At 42.6% G+C, this 26,007-nt stretch overlaps 1 long non-coding RNA gene across 1 annotated transcript in view; it reads left to right on the plus strand.

Annotated features, from left to right (window-relative positions):
• The first annotated feature begins 1,587 nt into the window (after positions 1–1,587).
• Positions 1,588–26,007, plus strand: part of LOC128104065 (uncharacterized) — a 34,560-nt gene continuing 10,140 nt past the window's right edge. Inside the window, exons 1-2 of the long non-coding RNA XR_008215857.1 lie at positions 1,588–1,776; positions 2,100–2,117. This is a non-coding gene — a long non-coding RNA (uncharacterized LOC128104065). The remainder of the gene's footprint in view (positions 1,777–2,099; positions 2,118–26,007) is intronic.

The following is a 26,007-nucleotide window of genomic DNA, read 5'->3' on the forward strand; positions in this document are numbered from 1 at the left end:
AAGCTATGAAGGAAATAACTGGGTATTCTGAGGGCTTCTGGTCTGGGTTAGAAGCCAGAGTTTCTCTGAGGACACAGTTATAGGGGGAAGAAGACACAGGCATGCTTAATAGCACGTACCTGGAATCTCTCAGGACTCTCTCTCTGAGACCAGAGGATAGTGAGTTTGAGGCCAGCCTATGCTACAGAGAGAGGCCCTGCTTCATATAACCAAGGGCTGTCTGGGCATGGTGATGTATCCCTGTCATCTTAGCCCTTGAGAAGTGGAGACAGTAGGATCAGGATTTGAGATCATTGGCTGCACAGCCAGCCTGGGATCTAGGATCCAAGTGCCCTGCCTTAAAAAAATAAAATAAAGTAAGGAAGAAGGAAAAGAAAAGAAATCTAAAACAACAAACAATTCCCAAGGGCTGGAGGTCTTGATCTGTGTTCAAACATTTTCTAGAACCAGCAGTGTGTTGGGTTTAATCCTCAGGACCACCTTCACAGCAAAAGACAGAGGAGGGATATCCTGGGTTAAGAGCTTTCTTGGGATCTCAAAAAGGATAGAATGAAGGGTTCCAAAGACCTGAATGGGGCTAATAGGACCTAGGTGCAAGAAGAAGGGACCATAAGTGGTAGACAAGGACTCTAGGGATTATCTGAATGGATCCTTTCTCACCTCAGCATGCAGCGTTGACTCGGAGATTTTAGGACTATGTATGTACTGTCCAGTGTACAGTATGTCAGTATCCAGTATAACAGCGGTCTACAGTATCAACAGGTGAGGAACGATAGGAGGGATTTGCAAAGAAAACCATTAGGGGACCCTAAGTGAGCTCCCAGGAATCTGGCAATATTCAATGCTGTGCACCCTGGGGCCCCCAGAATCTCTGAAATGAGAAACAGTCATTGATGCATCGAGGAGCTGCCCACCTCTCTCTTCTCCGTGATAACACTGTCACCAGAGAATGGAAAATCCCTCAGACAGCTCTGCATCTCCAAACTCACCTCAGTGGCAGGCTGCATAGGCAAACAGCCTGGTGGAGAGCTGGCTAGGCTTGCAAGCAAAGAACTAATAAATAACCTTGAAATACACAGTCTGACGGCAGCTTTGCTCTGTGCCTCCTGGCTTCTGCCCTAGAAGGCTCATGAATTGCTAGGCCTGGCAGGTGGAGTCAGGAGAGCAGAGTCTGCCCAGTGTGTTGAAGACGTACAAATAAACACCCAGCGTTGGCTTCAGTATTGCTGCTTAGCCAACCTCTCCTCCGGGAAGAGGGGCTAGCCTGGAGCAAGGCTCAGGTAGGAAATAAACATTTCCAGCCACCCGAGAGGAAGGTCAGAAAAGGAATCACCCTGCCTACACAGGCAGCCGCATGTCTGCCAGGCAAATGGGTTTTTCAGTGGGGATTTAGAAACTCCTCAGGAGAGAATATGCAGCATTCAGAGAGCCCCAGTGGAAGGTGCAGAATTGTCAGTCAAACACATTCTCAGATTCACCAAAGCACTTTTGCAATCATTTGTAAATTGCTCTTCCAGGGCGTCTGTGAGAATGTTAAATGACTAGGAGATGAAATCAATACCTCAGCGCTAGGTTGGGGGTGGGCATCCCAGTGCAAAGCAAGAATCACATATCCATAAAAGGACGCAAAGATGTCGGTCTCCTTGGATGAGAAATAGTTCAGCAGAAGGTGGCAGGCGCCGAGCTAGAAGACTATCTAAACTGCAAACAGACACAAAACGGGCACAAGCAGCTAGAGATGTGGAGGCTCTTTGAAGAAAAAGAAAATCAAGTTGGGTATGTGGCTCAGGCCTTGAGCTCCAGGGCCTGGGAGGCTGAGGCAGAGTGGGTGGATGTTGAATGCCGGTTAATCTGCATAGTGAGACTTTGTCTCAAATAACAAATGATCATGTTTTGTCAGGGGAAGCACTGATGAGCAACACCACAGTAGATTACAAAGAAACCTGGCTTGCTCATAAATAGTGGCTGAAAAAAATGTGAGAAAAAAAGCCAATATTTGGGACATGAATAAGAAAACATGAATAATGTTGAATCTGGAAATTAATAGAGAATTTGTGTTTTTTTTTTGTTTTTTTTTTTTTTTTTAAACTGTCTCCTAGGAGAAGCTGCTTGGGAAGGTAAGCTCCTTCCAAGAGCAACAACTGTTATCCCTGCTCAGGTATTGGTTCCATGCCTGGTACCACACTGTGAGTGGGTGCTTTGTTTTGTGAACAGGTAGATTCCCTGGACACTCAAGAAACCTTATAAAGGATGTGCTGTGGATTTGGCTCTGTATGCTGTGAATGTGTATTGCTCTGATTTGGTTGATAAATAAAATGCTGATTGGCAGGAAGTAGAGTATAGGCAGGATAAGCAGAGAGAAGAATTCTGGGAACAAGAAGACTGAGTCAGGAGTCGCCAGCCAGCCACAGAGGAAGCAAGATGTGAAGGCAGAACTGAGAAAAGGTACTAAGCCACGTGGCTAAACATAAATAAGAATTATGGGTTAATTTAAGTGTAAGAGCTAGTCAATAGTTTACCTGAGCTAATGGCCGAGCAGTTTTAATTAATATAAGCCTCTGTGTGTTTACTTGGGTCCAAGCAGGAGCCGGGCAGGACCAGGAAAACTTCAGCTACAAGGATGAATACTATCAACCTTATAGAAAAGTTAATTATCTTATCCAAGGTCACATGGCAGACCTGGTGTCCCATGTCTCCTGTCACAGAGTTGCTGCTGCTGCTGCTGCTGCTTGAGTCTCCTCTCATTCTGCTTTGCTGGGAGGCAGAGTTTTGAGGGGAACAAGATGGTGTTCCCTAGAACAAGGAATAGATATCTTTACTTAAGCAGCTCCCACTCCAGGAAGAAAAGAGACATTGTGCAACTGTCCCTGGACTCTGGTTCTTTCTCATCAGTGATTTTCAGTGGTTTCAGACCTCTTGGTAGGACTTCAGAGTCTCTAAACACAGCTATATTTAGCTAAAAAAGTAAATTAACATATGTCAGAGAACAATTCATTTCCTGTTTATTTGTTTGTTTGTTTTTTCAAGCTCCTACAGGAAAAGGGACTCTATTAAAAGAGTCACTTGGAAGTGTTTTGGTCACACAGTGACAAGCACATGCCTGCCTTTCCCTTCTTAGCATGTTCTGACTGCTTTTAAACTGGAATAACCAATCACTGCCCCACCCCTTAGATAAATTGCCTAAATCTGGGCTGTGGCCCAGCGGAAGACCATTCGCCTCACAAATGTGTGAGACCTGAATGCAAAGCACCAGAAAAGAAAATTTAAAGGGACTGGGGCCTCACAAAACGGCTCCACAGGTAAGAGCATTTTCTATGCAAGCCTGACAACCTGAGTTTGATCCCTGGAATCCACAAAAAGTCAGATGCAGAGGGTTGAAGTGCCTCAGAGGCTAGGATCGCTTGTGTTCTTGCAAATAAACATCAGGCTTGTTCCCCCAACACCCCCTAGGAAGGCCCATAACCGCCTATATTTTGACTATCTGATGCTTTCTCTTCTGGCCTCACAGAGAGAGAGAGAGAAAGAGAGAGAGAGAGAGAGAGAGAGAGAGAGAGAGAGAGAGAGAGAGAGAGAGAGAGAGAAGAGGAGAGGAGAGGAGAGGAGACAGAGAGACTTATGAACACATACCTAATGCAGTGGCTTACATTTGCAATTCCAACACTTCTGTGAAGATGGGATGTGGGGACAGGGGGATCATTGGGGAAGCTCTCAGGGCACCTAGCTTGGGTTATGCAGAGCGGCAAGAACAAGAGAGACCATGCCTCAACAATGCAAAGGCAAGAACCAGCTCTCCAAGTTTGTCCTTTGGCCTCCACATGTGCCCATGCACACTCTCATCATAACATTTTTCGATTTTTAAAGGAAGAACAGCATGAACGTCTCAGTCAATGCTGTGCAGCAGAACTACCTCTGAGTATTCCCCTCAAGCATCATTATGATCAATAATCAGATGCCAGGAATAAAACAGGACTTGCTTTTTGTTTCTTTTTTTCTTTTTGGCTAGTGTTCTCGTATATCAACAACAGTTTCTTTCTCCTCTCAAGTAAACATGCAAATAGGATTCTCTTTCCAAATAACAAATGTGTGGTTTCATTGTGTGAGCAGGAATCTGGAGTGAGGCTGGCTGGCCTTGTCTCCCATCCATTCTGTAGGATACCCTCCAGTTGGCAGGCATTTTCCTCCCCAAAGAACTGATGTGTAATCTTTTGTTCTTTCAAAGCTCTTTTTGTTTCCAAGAGACAAAATACCTACTTTGTGTCATGTTCTCTTGTGTGTGACTAACGATAACGGAACAGTTATGAGAGTTAGGAGCTGGGCATTTGTATTCTTGTACTATAACAATTGTATTAGCATAAACTGCTGCTAAAACATAGCCTGTTAAAGCAAATTAAGTGACTTAAAATATAGATAGACACTAACTGCTAAACATTAGGAGGTAGACACCGGCAGTTCTTTATCCAAATGCTGTATGACGTCTGCTGCCTGAGAGATGCTCGGATGACTCCCTCTGCCTTCTGAGCTCAAGTGGTGTCTGGGCAGGGTAGATGGCAAATGCCAAGTCAGCCAACTATGGGCAACCCCACTTCTGACCCGACTTGCTTTGTTGATGGCCTCTTGGCACTTTGGTGTGTTGATTAATCTTGCTCTGTCAGTGAGTAGAACACATGAAATAATCAAGAGGAAAGGTCTATTTGGGCTCATGTTCTGAGGTCCAGGGTCACTTGGCCTTATCATTTTGGGGCCTGAGGTGACACAGTATGGGGGAACATGAGAAAGGAAGTTGCTCACTCCATAGCAATCAGAAAAGAGAAGGAGGAAGGGAGGCCAGGGTCGGGGAGTGACTGGCTCTGTGATCACAATATCCTCTTCAAAGGCGTGCTCCAATGATCTACATTCTTTCCACTAGGCCCTGCATTCTGAATGGTCCACCTACCACCCAACAGCACCACAAGCTGATGGTTAAGTCTTCAACCCATGTGTCTTTGGGGGGAGATTCATCTAAATCATAGCAATTGCTCATGAAATAAAAGTATTTTAAAACTATAGACTTTGCCAGGCACAGTGGCACATGTGAAGCTAATCTGAAGGCTGAGACAGGAATTTGCTTGAGTCCAGGAGTATACTATATCTAGCCTGATCAACATAATAAGATACATAGAGAGGCAAGGACTGTGGTAGATAGATGGGTGGCTGGATGATGAAAGGACGGAGGCATGAATGGTGTTGAATAGTTAAGGTGGATACTAGACAGACTGGTGGATGGTCACGGTGAACTTACTCAAGTCAGAGCACATCGTTTAAGGAACATCACCAGTAGCTCAGCTCATTTCCAATTACACTAGTGCCTGCTACATACAAGATCGGACAATGGCAAAGAGTCTGCAGGACAGAAGTAGAAAATGGAATGATAAGCTGAAGAAACACACAGAGAGATTTCCCCTAAGTCATGGACTGTGGACTATTCTTGGGATTCATGGCATATAATGATGTTCAGCTACATCTTTATATGGATTGTGTTGGATTAGGCTTCCCATGCCTGAAGAGCCCTGGCAGCAAACATGACATGGAATGGCAATGTGATAACAACAGAAAACTCATAGTTTGGCAGTCGTGAAGACAAGCCAGCTTTTATGTTTTTACAACATGAACTGTTTCATTTGAAATGGAAAGGACCAAAGGGGGAACTGGAGCCATGCTCTGATGCAACCTAAATAGTTTCACCTCTAACTGCTTAGAAAGATCAAACCTAATAATATTTGCCCAGGTTGTTCTTCAAGAGGATGCTAACAAATCTCTCCCTGGACTTTAGCCTTGCAAACAGCAGCATGTGGTAATTTAATTAGCTAGTTGTTGTATTGGCAGTTTATAAGACAAGATTTGAAAGTTTTCTTTACACACACACACACACACACACACACACACACACACACACACACACACACACACACACACCATCAACAGAAGTCCTGAACTGAAAAGAAGATCATTGGGAAGTGTGGCTTTTCCCAAAAGTGGCCATCTCGGGCAATGAGTCACATGGGGAAGTGTAGTAGTGTCTTAGTTTGCTTTCTACTGTTGTGAGAAACACCAAGACCAAAATCACTTGGGGGAAAAAAGGATTTATCTCATCTTACAGTTCACAGTCCATCATGAAAGGACATCCAGGCAGGGAACCTGGGGGCAGGACCTGAAGCAGAAGCCGTGGAGGAGTGTGCTTAACGGCTCACCTTCCTTTAATCATTAATCAAAAAAATGCCCCCACAGCCTTGCCTACAGGTTGATTTGAAGGCAGGAAGCATAGTCTCCATTGGGATTTCCTCTTCCTGGGTGACTCTAGCTTGTGTCGTGTTGACAAAAAGTAATGAACACAAGTCATGACTTCACGTTTCCCGGGCTGCTCTAACCGTAGATTTGCTAGAGCCCACATGCCCTGTACACTGTGCCTTTGTGGATGTCTGTCCCAAGGCTGGAGAGAACACTGAAGAGACAGTGGGGAAAATGAAGGAATGTTGTCACTTCAAGCTGATGGCCTGCCCCAGCCTTTGCTTCGAAGCCCTTGTCCTGTGGCCTAGCCTTCCTTCAGCCCCCCACATCCATCAGACATCTACCTGACATCACCCCAAAAGACAGATATTCCTAGGTCACTCTAGTCACTACCCCCTCGCTTTTGTCATGGACCCCTTTGCTCTCTTCACCCTGCTTCGTTTACTCCAATGCTGGTTTCACAGAAGGTAGCCAATATATAAGTTCTTAATGGATCAAGGAGAACTTATTGTTTTGTTGTTGCCTTTTTGTGCATATTTAAGCCTCCTTAAAGAGCCAAATTGAAAGCAAGAGATCTATTAAGACATAGTCAGCATTGGCCACTATCTATAAGCTCATCAACTCGGCTAACTCTGCCACTGCTGTCTTAGTTAGGGTATTCTATTGCTGTGAGGAGACGCATTGGTCACCATCTATGTGCTCATCAGCTCGGCTCACTCTCCCACTGTTGTCTTAGTTAGGGTTTTCTATTGCTGTGAGGAGACACCATGACCCTGGCAACTCTCATTAAGAAAACATTTAATTGAGGGTGACTTGCTTACAGTTTCAGTCCATTATGATCATGAAGGGGAGCATGGCAGCATGCAGGCTGATGTGGTGATAGAGCTAAGAGTTCTACACCTTCAAGAGGCAACAGGAAGTCAACTGAAAGTCACACTGAGTGAAGCTTGAGAAAAGAGACCTTAAAGCCTGCCCCCACAGTGGCATATTTTTTCCAAATAAGGCCACACTTCTTACTAGTGCCACTCCCTTTTGGGGGCCATTTTCTTGGCCAATACAACAAACACCATGACATACATTCTAGGCTTCTAGGCTTCGTCTTCTCCATGATGTAAGTTCTAGGCTGCATCATCTCTATGACATGAGTACTAGGCTGCTTCTTCTCCATGAAGTAAGTTCTAGGCTGCATCATCTCCAGGATATGAGAACTAGGCTGCCTCTTCTCCATGATGTAAGTTTTAGGCTGCATCTTTCATAGGCAAGCAAGCTAACAGAGCCAGCACACTCTGTAGAAGCACTCCCTCCAAAGGGACTGGTATTTAGAACATCCCTTGGCAGCCTATGGTGAAACTACCTTACTTCTGTGAAGCTGAGGAGGAGGAGCTGACATTGAGGGCTTAGTGTTCACTTAGGACTCTCTTAGTGCATTACCTGTGTCCATCCAGCCTTATAAGGTGGATACTGTTGTTAGCTTTGTTTTATAGATAAGGAAAGTAAGCCAGAGAGAAGTGTCTTTTTCAAGGTCAAACAGATGTTAAACATCAGAGTCTGACTCCAAGGTCATGTAGAAATCCCTCTAAGGAAAAAAAAAAAGATAGCTGGAATCTGTGTCAGCTTCATGGGGACCCAGCATGGGCTGTCATCAGGGCAGGCTACCAAGGATTCAGAGACAAGAGCATCACTTTCCCCTGAATAAGCTTATGCAATATTTACAGTAAACTGCTCATTGAAGGGACCAATAAATGTGGAACCTCTTGCCAATAGGGATTTTTTTTATAGCCAATAATCAGATATGAGTGGGGGGAAAAGCATACTCCAGAGAGCTAAAACACTTTCTGAGAAGGCTGGAAGAAACATTCTCTAAAACGAAACAAAAACAAAAACAAAAAATCAAAAAAGAACACAGTAGATAATGAGTATGCTAAATAATGTATATGGAAAATAAAGCTCGCCTAGTCCCTTGCGTTAGACTAAAAGGTTTTCTGTTGTTGAATGAGGGTTTCACACTTGCATCTAAGCTATTTTTTTCCACTTGAACTGCCTCAAAAAGAGTGAGTCAGAAAGAAGAGTTGCTGAGAAAGGAATTCAATAATATTTAGAGAGAAGTGAAATTAAATATTATTTGATGCCTCAATTCCTAGTTGGCCGTGCTTAGGTTCCTGGCAGAGTTGGCACTTATCTATGCTTCAGGAAGCAGCTCACTGGATTGTGAATTGTACATATGTTCATAAACACTCACAGTGTGAACACAGAGACAGAATAGAAGGGGCATGATCCTTTCCCAGAGAAGCGTGCTTCCTCGGTCCAGATGCTGCTTCCCTTGTTCAGATGTTGCTTCCCTCTGTCCAGATGCTGCTTCTCCTGTCCAGATGTTGCTTCCCTCTGTCCAGATGTTGCTTCCCTCTGTCCAGATGCTGCTTCCCTCTGTCCAGATGTTGCTTCCCTCTGTCCAGATGTTGCTTCCCTCTGTCCAGATGCTGCTTCCCTCTGTCCAAATGCTGCTTCCCTCTGTCCAGATGCTGCTTCCCTTGTCCAGATGTTGCTTCCCTCTGTCCAGATGCTGCTTCCCTTGTCCAGATGTTGCTTCCCTCTGTCCAGATGCTGCTTCTCCTGTCCAGATGTTGCTTCCCTCTGTCAAGATGCTGCTTCCCTCTGTCCAGATGCTGCTTCCCTTGTCCAGATGTTGCTTCCCTCTGTCCAGATGCTGCTTCCTCTGTCCTGATGTTATTTCCTTCCATATTGGCACCTTCCTACTTTATTGTTTTGCATCAGCATGATGAACATAGAACACAAATGATACTGCATGAAAGAGGCTTTTATGGTTAGGTACAAATGGGAGGCATAAATGCTCAAACATACATTGAGTCCTCACACTGGGTATTGAAGCTGCCTCATGTTTAGATTGACAGGGCCATCATGATCCTTGACCCCAATCAATGCATGGAATTAGGGTGCCCAAGACCCTTTTCAGGAGCTTTCCCCAGCTCCCTACAGATGAGATCTGTTCAGAATAAGGATGACTGGGGTCCTAGAAGGCCAATGGTCAGAAAGGGTTATATATCCTACATTTTCTTTTGTTTCACTACCTAGGCAGGAAACAGACTCACTGGCTTTCTTGAATTCCATGCATAAGACCAGCACAACTCTTCCCAGCCACAGGGGACAGTGAGCCATGCACTCTTCACAAGACCTGTCTCTCATCTTTACAAATCTTCAAACAATCCACACTGTGATATACTTGATGTCAGCTTCTCAGGCCAGGACCTCACACTGTCTGCAGCCATCCTGTGTAGAAGGGGTCAGGGAGCAGGACTTTGGCCGGGTCCAGGACACCAAAGTAGGCCTCCAGTACATGGCAATGCCCTGTGTGGAGATCTTGATTCAGTGATCTTGCCTAGTCTCCCAGGCCTCTGAACCTATGCTCAAGCTGAATTTCCTCAAATCCCTGATAGATAGGCAAGGTCTGGCAGGTACAGCAGGTAGACATACAAAGGGAGGTGGTCCTGCTGCCCCCATAGAGGCCCTAGTACAGTCAAAATGCCCTCAGAACTGTAGGGAGGAAAATCTGTACTTATCCCGGGATCAGTCTGTCCTCTCTCCCACTGTCCTTCCTCCTCATCGTCCTTTGGTTTGGCTTTTTGAGACAGTTTCACTGTCTGGAAGTGTCCTGGCTGGTCTGGAACTGACTATGTAGCCCTGGCTAAGGGTTTGGTGAGAAAGTTAGGCATGCCACTGACTAGTTACCACCCAAGGACAGTTCACCCTGAGTGAGACCTTCCAAGCCTTTTTACTGTCTGTGTGTGATCTGTGCGCTGGTGGGATGCACCTTCAGCAGCCGCCTGTTCTACTGGATCCAGGCCAGGGCCATCTTGGAGGTGTCCATACCCCTGACCAAGATGTCCTTGATAAAGTAGATGACCTTTTCTGTCCTGATGCCCCAGCTTGAGGTGGTATGCGAAGCAGGTGGAGAACAAGCAGGGAGCTGGCAGAAGGCCACTAGGCTCAGGCCTGCTGTTACAAGGGTCCGAAGTCACTCGAATTTTATATGGTTGCTCCTGTCACTTTCCTTCAGTCAATGACAATTTTACTAACTTAAATATTAATAATTACTATGTGCTGAACTCTCAATGAGCCCAGAACTACACTAATAGGACCCTCTGACTGTCTACTATCTGAGTGTCCATGATGAAGGAATTGTGGACCTCAAAAGGTGTCCAGGGCTTACCCCAGCTCAGTTGGTAAAATATGTACCTAAGTTTGAAACATACCACACTTTCCACACCCAAAGTGGCTAGCCATTCCGCAGCACAGACCCGGGGTCTTTGGGGCAGCTGTAGCACTCGGAGGTAGAGTTTGAATCCCACCCCTGAGCCCCACAAGATGAGGCCAGGTAAGAAGTGGTCCTTCAAAAGGAGTGGCAGGCTCTTTGACCAAAAGAGAAAAATACCAGGCTATAATTCCAGCACATGGGAGGCAGGAGGATCAAACTTCAAGGCCAGCTAGGGCTACATAGTGAGCTCTGGGCCAGCCTGGGATACACAATGAAATCCTGTCTCACAAACAATGCGGGGGGGGGGGGGGGTGCGAGAGCAATGGTAGGAGAAGGAATGGACTCATCCCAGAAGTTGTCATTTACACATGGCAGGGGTCTCTACCTCACAGCCCACACTGAGACACCAGAGACTGAAAAATGGTTTAGAGACACCATCCAGAGGTGATGAGCTGGGGATTCTAGGAATGAGGATGGATCATCTCCAGGAGGACAGTAAAGACAAGCCACACACCATGTAGGGATGTCTGGGGCTCTGGTTCACTGAGAACAGCAGTTTGTCTCCTGACACTGGACTAGAAAATGCCAGACAGGCCATGTCAGCTACAAGGCTTTTTTATTCTCCTTTTAGGATATAGTTAAAGGAATTTTCTTATGATTTCTCCAGAAGCAAATCCTGAGGCAATGGTGTATAAGTGTGTGTACATGTGTATGTATGTGTGTGTATTCACATGTTCAATTGCATGTGGAGGCACTTACAGTGCCTGCCACAGACACAGGAAGTGTTATCTTCTTCGAGAAAGACATCAGAGTGAGAAATTACATCATCTGCTTGTCTCCAGCTATTGGGCATGTGAGGACACGGACCCAGTGCTTAAGAGGAACTAAAAGTCAAGTTTATTTTGAACTCTGGATTTTCAAATATGTTTTTGCTGTCCATGGTGTCATTTTTGTGGCTGCGATAAAATGGGCTGACAGAGTGCAACTTAGCAGAGAAAGGAGTTTATTCCAGCTTACTTTCCAAGTTACCATCGATCGTTGCAGGGACGTCAATGTAGGAACTTCCATCAGTCACATCACGTCCAGTCAAGAACACAGAGAAATACATTCCACTTGCTCAATTACGCTCACTCTATTTCTCCACACTTATGCCACTCAGGGTCTCCTACGTAGGGAATGATGCCGTTCACAGTGGGCTGGGTCTTCTCACATCAATTACTTACGACAATGCCACCAAAGACACGCCCACAGGCCAGGACAATATTGACAGTCTCTTACTGAAGCTCTCTTCCCTGTGACTGTAGATTATGCTGACAATTAAAATTAACCATCATAGTAACCAAGTGAAAAATTAAAAAATACAAAATCCATGTGCCTGTTTTAGTTTATAGTTTCTGTTACAGCAGAACATTTGTTACCTTGTCATTTAATTGAATTAATTCACTATTTATTTGTTTGTTTGTTTGTTGTTGTTTGAGACAGACTCTTACTCTGTGGCTCAGGTGGCATTGCCCACCTGCCTACCTCAGCCTTCTGAGTACTGTGATTACACATGTGTCCCCACTGTACCCACCCTGGTTCCTTTCTTTAAGTTTTTGTTTTTCTTGTCACCTCACAAGTCCCTCATCACATCTCAGGAAAAGCATACTTTCTGGAAAAGGGAGGTTACAGAATATGTCTCAAAATTAGTCCTGCTGAGAGGCATAATTCAAGATGAAGGACTTTGCTGGGGATAGCAGGCTGGTTGGCGATACAAAGTTTTGACCATTTTTTTTCTGCCAAGAGAAGTGATAGTTTTATGACCTGCCTCCTCCCCACAGAAGCCTTTCAGCAGGGAATCAATGTCTCTGGCTTCTGGAGAGATGAATTTCTCCTCTTTTCACCTGCCAAATAGAGATGGGAATCTCTCACAGGTAGATGGCAACTGTTAGTCGATATTTCTCTGAAAAGTCTCTCACACTAGAAAATCCCATTCTCGTGATCTATCAATGACATCCAAAAGAGATGGATTTAATGGAGTCATGTGAATTCTAAAGATGACTTCATCTATAAAAGTAATTCTCCACTTTTAACTTCCAGAGAATGGTCAGGGAACGAGGACCAGACTCACACATTTATTTATTCACTCAATGAGTAATGTGCTCTATGTCAGGCACAGTGCTAGCTGATGAGGCTTTTAATAAGACTGCCAGGCTCCCTTGTGCTACTTAGAGCCCGTTCAAGGACACCAGCACCCACCCTAGGAAAGTCAGGCGCTTTAGCTTGGCACTGAGCAGCTGTGGCACCATATTCACCTGAGCATCATGCCCCTGACCTACCCACCTTACTGATCTGTGTCAAGACAAGACAGATCCATCGGTGTAGAGTGAATGGGGACACCGAGGCAGCCCTCAAGCTAAGCCATGGTTCTCGCTTGCCTTGTCTGTCTCCTTGCCTCTCCCAGGTGAGGAGGAACAACTGTGCCTTCCAGTCGCACGGGAAGAAGTGAGTAGATGACAAGTCCCACATTTAATCAGGAAGTTAAACATGGACAAGAGACTGCTTTCTCAGAAGTTAGAAATAAAAAGACTCTCAACTACAAAGATACACCATTTCACAGAAAATCAAGGTATTTTGCCTTAAAAATTAGCATTGGGTGGTCTAAATCAAAGCATGCAGCACTGTGTTTAGAGGGGTCTTGTAAAGATGCACCCGGGCTGGGAAGATGACTTAATGGTTAAGAGCACTGACTGCTCTTCCAGGACCCGGGTTCAATTCCCAACACCCACAACAGCAACTCACAGTTGTCTGTAACTCCAGTTCTGGGTGATCTTATGCCTTCTTCTGGCCTCCTCAGGCACCAGGCAAGCATGTGGTACAGTCATACTTGCAGGCAAAACCCTCACACACATAAAATAAAAAGTGTTACCCAATGCATATTCATGCTAATCAAAGTTGTGAGGTCCAGAAAGGTCATTTTAGGAACTTTTCACTTCTATGAGGTAAACTAAGGTTCCAAGAGAAAAAAATGACTTGCCAGGGATTGTCCAGCTGAAGAGGGAAGCAGAGGGGACACCAAGGCTTAGTCTAAAGCACCCTCCACCATGAAGCACAGACAAGACGTTACCGTGACTTGTCAGTTCATCAGTAAGTTTCCATGAGTACCTTTGGGGCTCAGGGAAAGCCCTTACCTAAATACTTCAAGTAAGATTCCTAAATACTTTTATTTTTATTATTGGCACATATTAATTATACACATTAATAGGATTCATTGATATTTCCATATGATGTGGTTTGTTCAAGTCTGTACATGTTTCTTCTTCTCCTTCTCCTCCTCCTCCTCCTCCTCCTCCTCCTCCTCCTCCTCCTCCTTTTTCTTTTATTTGAGACAAGGTCTTATGTCATTCAGACTGGACTTTGCCTGTCTTGGAGACTGTAGTGTAGTCACGGAGGACCTTGAACTCCTGGTCCTCCTACCTTTTGCCTCCTAAGCACTCTTCATTACAGGCGTGCACTGCTGTCATGCCTGGCTTAGATCTGTCCTTCCTCCACCATCCAACTTTCCTATTAACTACTATTCTGCTTTCTGCCCAACTTTCTTTCTGCTTGTCTGGTGTTTTGTTGTTGTTTGCTTTGGGTTTTATGTACTATAAATTTGTTTTTTTGCCAAAGTCTCGTGTAGCCCAGGCTAGCCTCAAACTCATTATGTAGCCAAAGATGATCTTGAACTTCTAATCCTCCTGACTCTACCTCCCAAAGGCTAGGATTACAAGTGTGTGCATCACACCCAGTTTTTGTGTTGCTGGTGAATGCAGACAGAGCTCCATGCATGCTAGACAAGCACACTACTAAGTGAGCTACACCCCCAGCCTCTTTCTCTTTTCCTTAAGTTATTCTAACTTAAGAGTTTTGAAGTGGAACCAGAGAACCTGCATATTATGACAAGTGCCTTTTTATTATTCTGGGAGTCAAGCCAGCCTATACAATACCAGCATGAGGGGCTTTGGAAGTAAGTGGTCCTTTGGTTGGTTGGTTGGCTGGTTGATTGGTTGTTTGGTTAGTTGGTTAGTTGGTTTATTGGTTGGTAAGTTTTTGTTGTTTGAGACATAGTCTGACTTTGTGACTCAGCCTGGCCAGGAATTAACTATGTAGCTCAGGTCAGACTTGAACTCACAATCCACCCAAGTGGTTGGGATCACAGGGTCATTTTAGCCGTTTTTCACTTACCATTAGGTAACCTAAGGTCTCGTTACTATATTCAACTTGGGATACAGTTCTTAACCAAAGCTGAGCATGACTATGTATGAGCACACATGCCCAGGCCCCTTCTCCAGGGACATTTCATTTCACTCTATTTCCAAATGCTTTCTGGGGTGCATCCCAGTACATCATGTTTGGGGAACTTCCATTAGTGGTGTTAAGTTCATAGTCATTATTTGTCTGCTTCAAATCCCAAGAGATGATGTTAACAGACTCTACCTCAGAGAACCATTGAGAAATCAACAGGACGCCATCAAGGGAGACGAAGTGTACCCTGAAGCATGCTGCTTGGTACACAGTTCCTACAAATGTCAGGCTGTTTTAATTACATGTGCTCTGCCAGAGCTATGCTTACCTGATGGCTTAAAACTGCATGTGAAGCTACGATGAATCCTGTTGGAAGAGAGCCTTCTACTGAACTTTGCCCTACACAGAAAACAAATATCTGAGTCTTACAAGTATGGATTTTCAAAGTTGAGCTTTAATGAGAAAGTCATTTCTGAATCGTGAAAACTTCCTTTCTGATCTCTACATCTGTCTTCTGTTTTTCTATATATTCCATATGTGCTCTCCATATAATATCTATCCCTTGACTGAGAGGCATTTCCTGGCACCAGCATTCTGGCAAAGGAAGAGTTCCAGGTCCATTTTTATGCAAGCTAAAGCACATGCTGATTTCTCGGAAAATCCCCAAATCTTCCAAGGTTACCCAAGAACACTGGTGAACTGACAGAGATTTTCTGACTTGACCCACTTTTTTCCTTTTTCTGTTTCTCTTTTTTTTTTCCTTTTTTCTTTTTTAGAAACTTCCTTGATTAGGGGTCACAATGAGCCATTCATTTTGGTGTTCTGCAAAGAGATTATCCTAATCTAGGGGATAAAACTATTTCAAAGGACCTTAAAAAATAAAATAAAGTATATTTTCCTTGCATTTAAAGCCTCTGCCTCCTTTGAACTTCTCATTTTAGAATCTTTGCTGATAAGGACAAATGCAATTTTCACCATCAGTGGATCTGAACAGACAATTACATTAAGGCAAATAAGACAGGGTGAGGCCAATGATGTAAATCACATTGTGTGCAGCTAATGTGCAAACAAAGCCTCAAATAAAAATGAACACACTCAAAACAGACAACTTTTTTTTGTACCTAATCAGAATTCAATTTGCATAAACATTTCTTTCCCCATCACCTACACACAATCACTTGCTGGCACTTAGGGGTCTGGGGAGTTGGGGGAATGCAACCACTTTTCAGAACACTTTCGATAAGAAACCTGTTTGGCCTCTTAGGAAAGGTTTAGACTCCTAGAGAGCATCATTCTCTGATTGCTATAGCACTTTGAGCTTGCAAAGACCTCATGCTCATTCCCCATGTGGTCCTCACTGCATCCCATGAGCTGGAAGGAAGGATGTAGCTTAGTTAGTAGAGCATTTGTTTAGCATGCCTAAAGCCTTGACTCTACCCCCAGCACTAACATAAAGAACTCCTGCAATCCCAGCACTCAGGAAGGAGACAGGACGATCAGAAGTTCAAAGTCATCCTTGGCTTCATGGTGAGTCTAGGTCAGCCTGGGCTACATGAGTCAATCCAGTTAGTTCTAAAGGCTCTATGAAACTCTGACCTAGCCAGAGCTGGACGGTGATTCAGAATTGCACCAGCCCATCTAAGATTTATATTTTTGAAAGTTGTGTTTGAGCTAGACAAGCAAAGTTGAGCTAACTTAATGAACTCCCTGTTAAGCTTTTATGTGCAGGAGGAAGAAGAAGAAATAATGTTTAGGAAAAGAATACCAGAGAGACCATGGGCCAGTATGGTGGAGTTGAGGCACAAATGTTTGTGCAAAGAGAAACAGCAGCCTGTTCTTTAGAACCTGCCCAGTGCTTGGCATGAAAGGAACAGAGACCCAGACTGGCAGAAGCAGGTGGCTCATGGTGTTAATTGCAGCCCTCATCACACATAGGATCCAAGGTTTGATGAGGGCCTTGGGCCATATTGGGGTATATTGGGACCATAAAGGAGAGCAAGTTGTCTGTAGCCTCCTCTCCTCCACTTGGCCTCTGACATGTTTTTGCCTCTCCATGGTTGCTGATGGGGAGGCAAAGGTCACTTAAATAGCATCTCTATGGAAGGGACAAGCAGGGCACAAGAGTCAGGATAGGGATGTCCAGGCTGGTTTTGGGGGGAGCTTTAGTTTCCACAGAGAAAGAAAGGACAATCTATCCCAAAATACAGACAGAGTGACCCTTTTCTATTTCATGAATCATTTCAGCTGAAGGAAATGTTAGAGAGGATGGCACGGGTCATCAGAGGTGTGAGGAAAAGCTTGCAAACCACTCTCAGGGCTAAGGAAACGTTATGGCTCCAAGTCTCCTTCCTCACTTAAGCAAAAATAGGTCTGTTTCATTTCTCCAGCCCAGTGCTTTCCTAAAGTGACATAAATTGTCACCGATGCTTTACATGACACATCATTCTGATGGGTGTGCATCTACTGCCAACCATAGTCACAGAAGATGATGCTGGGTGTGCATCTATGACACTTAAATGCAATATCTTTTACATCACTGTAGTTCCTTCTTTAAAAGTGAATTGATGTTGTTACCTAGCAACTAAGCAATGGTATGTGTTGGACATGGTGATGGCTTCATGACATCTGGTTCACAATAGTTTGGGACTTTCTGTGAGGACCCAATCAGTGGTTTCAGCCAAGTAACCCCTAATCCCCCAATCCATTGAGTCTTGGAGCAGATCACATGAGAATCTATAGCTGGCCAAATGCATTCCACGCCAAGACCAAGCACCAACTTAAACCATAAATGGCAAGAGAAGATGGCAAACCCAAAGTCACAGACAACAAAGAGCAGAGGTTGTGGTGAAGTGTCTTGATAAAAGTAAGATATAAATAGCCTTTGTGAGTCTGTATCCAGGATGAACTCTGTCTTCCAACCAGGCCACTCTATCACTGTCTCATAGCCTCACTGTTAACTTTCACCCTATGTCTCTGTCCTCTTACCCAAAATGACCTCTGTTCCCAATCTCTAATGCAGAGCTTGACCCTAAACTGCCCTAGAAAGCCCCCTATCACCCCAATAGCACACATTTTCTAGTATCTAGCATGCCCCATGCACTCTCCACATCATTTCATCCTACTTTCTCTGGAGCAAGAAGTGCACCTGCTGATTATACCTGAGATGATTTGTGAGTGGACCAACTATGCCTTAAATAAAGCTAAATCACAAAGGAGAAAGTCATTTTATTCTTGCTTGCTTCTTGGTATACCTGTGACATTTGCTAATGTCACTGTTTAACAAAGAAAGAGTTCACGATAAGAGCCTTTATGGTAGCATCCATCTAGAACTTAACAACATTATTTTGCTTTTATTATATTGATTTTATATTTGAGTTAATTTCTAACTGTTGCGTAAAATCCATAAACATTATACACACTGATGGGGTAACATGTTGCTTTGATATACATATACTTTGTGTAATGTTAAACTTGACTCTTTCCTCAAATGTGTATCATTTCTTTATAGTAGTTTTCAAAACCTTTTCTTCTGGCTTTTTGAACAGCATAGCACTACTGTCATCTGTAGTGGCCCTGATGTGCACAGCCACCAGAAATATTTGCTTCCAGCTGCCCGTAATTTGTTACTCATTGATCAACCTTTCCCCTCCCTCCCCAGGTCTCTTGTGTCCCAGCTCAGGTAACCACCATTATACTCTCAATATCTGTGAATTCAACTTTTCAGATTCCATGTGAGAATGAGGTCATATAGTGTCTGTCTTTCTGTGCCTAGCTTATTTCACTTAACATGATGACCTCCAATTCTCCAATATTGTACCAATGACAGGATTCTGTTCTCTCTCTCTCTCTCTCTCTCTCTCTCTCTCTCTCTCTCTCTCTTTCCTTTAATGAATCAATACTATGTGTTGAGTGTATGTGACACCTTTTTTTTGCTTATAAATGAGTGGTATTTACAAATTATATTTTTTTCTCAATTGATTAAAATGTAACCTGGTATTTATTTTAATCTGTTAATAACACAGATATTCTGAGGGCTGGGAAGATGGCTTATTGGGTAACATGTTTGCCATGCAAGCATGAGTACTTGAGTCTGAATACCTAATACTCATGTAAAAAGCCCAGCAGAGTAGTATATATCTATAATCCCAAGGCTGGAGGGGCTGTGGATCTTTGAGGCTTACTGGTCAACTATCCTAGTTGAATCTGTGAGTTTTAAATTCAGTGTGGAATCCTATCTTAAAATGCAAGGTAGAGGTCAACTGAGGAAGACACTTGGCATTGACCTCTGCCTCCATGTCACACCTGCACAAATAGAAATACAACACACACACACACACACACACACACACACACACACACACACACACACGGTTTTTAACAAAAATATATAGATATTCCAGGAATTTCTCAAATCATACTTGGTAATGATGTAGTAGTCCTTCCACTCAATTCTTAATTTCATGGAGAGGTCAGTTCTGTCCTCATTTCTTGTGTCGATTCATCCTAGGCAACATTTCTTACTTGGATACCATGCCTGTGTTCATCAATGACACTGACTTGTTTTCTTTCTTTCCTTCTAACAGGATACACCCTTCAGACATTGTAGAGTTGGTTACAAATCATCAGAATGAAGCTAAAAATCACAATAAAATAGATTGTAAGAGATTTTCAAAATTTTTCAATATATATAAAAATTATGTTTACATTGTACTGATGCCTGCAAAAGTACATATGCTTGATTTTAAAATGGTTATTGCTAAAAATGATATTATCTGAGGCTTTAACAAGTCCATTGTTTTGCTTGTGGTGAGCCTTGCCTCAATGTTGATGGCTACTGACTGATCAGGATGGTGAGTAATGAGGGTAGGGGCCTGTGACAATTTCCTTTTTTTTAATATGATTTCCTTTTTCTTTTTGAGACAGGGTTTAAATGTGTAGCTTTTGCTGCTCTGAAACCTACTCTGTAGACCAGGCTGGGCTCCAACTCACAGAGATCTGCCTGCTTCTGCCTCCTGAGTGCTGGGGTTAAAGTTCAACACTACCACATCCAGCTAGCTGTGGCACTGTCTTAAAGTAAGATGTGAGTGTGCTTTGTCATATTAGCTGACTTGTCCTTTCAGGACAGATACCTCTGCAGCATCTGATGCTGTTTGATAATGTGTTATCTACTGTAGAGTTTCAAAATCGAAGTCAGTCCTCTCAGAGTTTGATGTTTTATCAATTAAGTCTGTGCCTCATTCTGAATCTGCTATTGTCCTCTGCTCTCAGAAACCCTCACCAGAATGTTCCATCTTAAGAAACCACTTTCTTTGTTAATCTAGAAGAAGCAACTTCTTACCCATCAAAGTTTCATCTTGTGGTTGCAGCAATTAAATCATATCTTCAGGGGGCTAGCCTTGAACTTGCTATGTAGCCATAGATGATGGTGAACTCTAGATCTCTCTTAGGATTTCTATTGCTGTGATAAAACCACCATGACCAAAAAGCAACTTGGGGTAGAAAGGGATTAAAAAAAAAACCCAAAAAACAAAACTTCCATATCACAGTCCATTATAGAAGGAAGAAGACAGGAATTCAAACAGGCTTGGAATCTGGAAAAGGAGCTGATGCAGAGGCCATAGAGGGGTGCTACTTACTGACTTGCTCCTCATAGCTTTCTCAGCCAGCTTCCTTATAACACCCAAGACCACCAACCTAGGGGCAGCACCACCCACAATGGGCTAGATCCTTCCACACCAGTCACTGATTAAGAGAATGCCTTCTGGCTTGCCTGCAGCCCGATCTTATAAAAGCACTTTTTGTTTTTAGTCAAGGTTCCCTCCTCTCAGATGATTCTAGATTGTGTCAAGTGGACATAAAAACTAGCCAGCACACAATCCAAATAACCACAGAGGTTAGGTACCTAGTAAGGAACTGGGGAAGAGGAAAAGATCTCCCAAAGAAGGGGAAATAGAATGTAGTATTAAGGAGCAATAAAGGGGAAGTGAGAATAGGAAGATAAGTAGGAGGGGAATGGGAGAGAAAGGTAAAGGAGGGGCTATGGGAGGGACACCTAACACTGAAGCCTTTTGAAAGTCATATGGCCGCTTCCTATAGCTGTAGAAGCTTCCTAAAATGTACATACATATATGGAAGGAATTTAAATGGAGTCATCATGTAATGGAGGAACAGTGTCCCAAGAAGACATCTTACGTCACCAAGCAGAACCTCCAGCACTAGGAATAGGGTCCAGCATGTTGAGTTGTTCTTGTGAGCTTCTTGTTTCATTTTGGCTTTTTTTCTCTCCCTTTTTTTTGTCTTATTGGCTTTTTATTTGTTTTGATTTTCATTATTTAGAGTATTTTTTCAATATTTGTTTGTTTTAAAGAAGGTGGGGGAAGAACTTGAACTTGGGTGGGTATGGAGGTGGGGAGAATCAAATTGGGAGAGAGGAAAACATGAACAAAATATATTGAACAAAAATGTTTTTTAATTAAAAAAAAGAAGAGCCAACACAAGAGTCATCTACTTGCAATTCCTGAGTGCGAGATTACAAGTATGTGCCAACATGCCCAGCTTCACTCATGCTAGGCAAGCGCTCTGCACACTGAGCCACATCCCAGCTGCAAAGCTCCGCTTCTAGTCTTCGACCTCCACGGACCCCTGGCCACCCCAGCCCACCACCATGTTTCCACCAGCTCTGTGGTGACTTCCCCCACTGGAAATCTTGAACCCCTCAAAGTCATCCAGGAATGTTGAAGTCAACTTCTAACTCCAGCTCGCGTTGACGTTTTGACCTCCTTCCGTGAATCAAGAATGTTCCCGAAAGCATCTAGAATTGAAGTTCTTTCCAGGAGCACCTTAATTCACTGTGTCTGGATTCATTGCAGGAATTACTATCTGCCACAGTTTTATTAAACTCAAGTTAAATGTATTTTTAACGAAGTTTAATGCACTTTTTGTTTATTATAGTAGTTTTCATTCTCTATATAGACTTTTTACTTTCTTTGGAATAGTTTGTTGCCTTTCTAGTTTCCCATGTTAAAGGTGAGTTTCTTGTTTCATTTTCTGTCACTATAACTGAATCCCACAGATTAGGCAATTTATAAAGGCTGTAAAAACGTCTTTCTTAAATACTATCACTTGAAAGTCGAAATGACTCCTGTGGGCTGCGGAATGGCTGCTGTGTTAGCAGACTTGAGTGAGCCAGTGTTTGGTCAATGAACAGTAAGAGTTTTCAAGGAAATGTCTTGTTTTGTTTTCTGAGCAGTGAGTCTTCACAGCAGGCAGAAAACCAGGTTGTAAACATACACAACTGCCATCCAGACTCTACTGCTTCCAGAGCAGAGAGTTGGTAGTATTCTTTAGGCTGTGAACTAGTTGGAATGCTAAATGGACATTGGCTTCAGCTTGAAGTTATCAGCCTCATTAGCCCCTCACTTTGAACCTTGAAGCCAAGCGTGGTTTCCCACTAACTGTTTGAGTCCTAAATGGCATCTTCTTCCAACACAAGGCTGCTTCATTCCATTGACAATGTGTTGCCCAGTGTGTTCACCTTCATGAGTTCCTCAGCTGCATCTTCTGGGGAAATTGCCACAGCATCCACTGTTCCCTCTTGCTGTTCATTGTTGTCAAACATCTTAAACCTCATGGACTTTCTTTCTGAAAGAATTGGGCCTTGCTCACAGTCCACTTCTATTTGAGGAATGCCATGGCCATTCTATCTTCTCTCCAGATCATGAAAGCTTTCTTCACACCGGGGGAAAGCTCCCTTGTATCCTGCTAAGAATTTTCCTCTACATCCACACCTGAGTTAATTGGTGCAAAGGTCTTGCTTCGGTTGTCTTGGTTTGGGCATGCCTTTTTCACTAAGATTAGCATCATCAGTAGCTGTTGTAGAATATTTCTTTACACTGTGTGAAGATATGTCACTGTGATTGGTTTAGTAAAGAGCTGAATGGCCAATAGCTAGGCAGGACTTTTGGGGCAAAGAGAATGCTGGGAAGAAGAAGGCAGGGTCACCAGCCAGATGTAGAGAGGATACAAGACAAAAAGGAGGAGGAGTAAAAGCCACAAACCATGTGGCAACACGTAGATGAACAGAAATGGGTTTTAATTTAATTTAAATTTTAATTAAATTTAATTATAAGAGCTAGTTAGAAACAAGCCTAAGCTATAGGCCAAGCATTTATAATTAATTACATGTCTCCATGTCATTATTGGGGAGCTGATGGTCCTGATGGATCACCTACTTGTAGCCTTTGCATTATAATGAGGGGGTTATGCTCTTTCTTTCACTGGGGTACTTGAAGATCATTGTAAGGTTTATTTATTAGCCTAATTTCAATATTATTACATCTCAGGAAATAGCAAGGACTAAGCTGGGAGAGCTAGCAGTCAGTGGAGTGGTCAGAACATGCCATGCAACATTGATAAAGTGAGTCTGTTGGCTTTTAGAAACATACTTTGGTGCCCCTCCAAACAATGACAATGGTCACATCAAAGAGTTATTGTGAGAATTATCAAAATGTGCCACAGAGACATGAAGGGAGTATGTGATGTTGGAAAAATAACACTAGTGGCTTTGTACAACACAAGGGCGCCAAATTACCTGTCTTCAATTTGTAGAAAATGTACATCTGCAAAGTGTAATAAAGCAAAATGTAATAGAGCAGTGTACATCTGCAGTTAGGGGCATTGCAGAAAAAAATATATATATTACAGACTCTCACATCATTTTATGTATTCCTGGAAGTGTGCACATAGGTGTATACACACACACACACGTGTGTGTGTGTGTGTTTATAACATGGAAGTCTTTCATTTCTTCACAGTCAGAGCTAACTTACCACACTAACTGGACCCACATTGTATTGGGAGTTATCATATTTTTGATTACCTTTTAATTTCTTTAATGATTATTGTTCATCTCAAGTATTTTACTAAACGGAAGTTAATTTTAATTTTAATCAAGTTTAGTTTATCTGTTTTATCAATAGGAATTAATATTGACTTTTAACTTTCTTTGTTTTATTTTATTGCCTTTTCTAGTTTCCAGGGAACTAGAGTAGGTAATTTATAAAGAATAAAGACGTATTAAGTTTGTGGTTCTGGCAGATGGAAAGTCCAAGAACAGCATCTGGCATCATGTCATAATGTGGAAGAGAGTGTCTAATGGTGAGAGAAAACAGAAGAGAGGCAGTACCAAGAAAATGCCCAGGAAAGTCCCTTCTCAAAAGAGGGAGTCCATTCTCCCAACAGCTAACTCTCTCCTTTGAAACGTGCGTTAGTCATTTCCTGAGGGCTGGATCCTCATGGTCTAAACCCCATCCAAAGACCCCAGCTCAGACCACCACCTCACTGGGGATTGAACTTCAACATGACTTTTAAGAGGCGCATTCAAACCACAATGATTTCACCAACTTTCAATACTTATTTTCCAATGTTTGCACTGAAAGCTAGATATATCCCTTTAAAGGTGCTTTGGCTCCTTCCTATTGGTTTTGACTTGTAATGTTGTTATCATCATTCATTACGGTTTGCCTTGTAGAGCTCAGGAGATGGCTCCCTAAGCCTGATGACCTGAGTTTGATCCCAGGAATTCACATGGTGGAGGAAGAGGCAACTGATGCCTGCAAGTTGTCTTCTGACCTCCACATGTGTGATGTAGCACACTCATGCATGCACATACAAAATAAATAAAAATACCATTAAAAGAATTTTTAAAATGAGTGGCTTATGGTATTAATCTAGCAATCTTATATGCCAAGTAGATTTTTTTCTTTCATTCTTTTTATATTTAGCTACTTTGGGATGTTTTTCTCTTCCATGTACAACATATATAAAACATTTTAGATTTTCTATTGTGATTATTTATTTACTTGGAGACAAGAGTCTCACTTAGTAGATCAAACTGCTAAAAAACTCACAATCCTCCTGCCTCAGCCTCCTGAATTCTGGGATTACAAGTGTGTGCCACCACACCTGGCTTTATTATGATTTTAATTAAGAGTTTACAATTGGAAATCTATAGCATATTTGAGATGAATTAATATTAGATTGCCCCTATGTATCTCTACTTGTTTTGATCCCATGTCCATTGGTAAATTTCAGCATTGCCTCTATGTAGAATTTTGCATCTTACTTTGTTACTGCTATGGAGCATGCCATCTTTCCCATTAGTGTTTCTGATACTAATCACACGTCTACCATCAGTTTTGTGACTTTTAAAAATTTGACCACAATACTAAACCCATATTGGAATTAATAGCTCCTTGAAGTGTTCTCTTGGATTCTCTATGTAGAAAATCCCCTGCAAGCTACTGTGCAAAAGAGGTGCTTAACACATTTTATAAAATTAGTGCTCGAATTTTGGAGCTTGTCTCTTCAGCCAGTTAGGTGTCCTTCAAGAAACATGTCCTACAGGATTCTCCCAATTTCTCTGAGCTTCTGAGTTTTCTGTAGAAATTCTTCGTAGTTATGCAGTGTATTTCATCAAATTATGTAAGTAAGTTCCACTCTGGTCTTAAATAATTTAGAAAGATTAAAATGTAAAGAATTCAAGAATACAGTTTTTCCTCTTAAATCTGTCTAGTCTGTCTGTCCTTTAACATCCAGGAAAATGCTTCTTTGTTTTTAATGCCTATTCGTCTTAATCTATTTTACTGACTTGTTAAATTTCATGTACTTAATATAGAATCCAAGCATAAGAGCCTTACAAATACCAGGGTCTCAATGGCAGACACTCACATCGTTCTTTTTTCATACATATATTTTGACAATAATCACCCACTATTACTCTCTTGTCCTTTTTCCCTATCCCTGGTCCCCTCTCTCCCTCAAAAGGCCCATCCCATGACTTTAAAAGGAATCTAGGCTCTGCCTGAGAGAAGATATTTCACATAGCCTCCAGCTCTATTTTATTCAAGTGACATAATTTTGTTCTTCTTTATGGTTGAATAAAAAAGTATTATATGCAAATATATCATTACAAGTATTGTAAGTGCAAATAACACATTCTTATTTGTCTCTTTTTAAAATTTTATTATGATTACTTATTCTTTGAAAATTTCATACATGTATATGATTTATTTTATGGCATCCACCCCAATCCTTGCCCATCCTAGTCCTCTAGACTTCTCAATGTGCCTTCCTCCCATTTTTACCTCTTCCTCCATCTCCAGTTCTTCTTTTTAAAATAACTCACTGAGTCCAATAAGTGCTATCCA

This window comes from Peromyscus californicus, unplaced genomic scaffold, assembly GCF_007827085.1.
Source record: "Peromyscus californicus insignis strain IS unplaced genomic scaffold, ASM782708v3 Scaffold_8__1_contigs__length_139910024, whole genome shotgun sequence".
In the NCBI taxonomy this organism is placed as follows: Eukaryota; Metazoa; Chordata; class Mammalia; order Rodentia; family Cricetidae; genus Peromyscus; species Peromyscus californicus.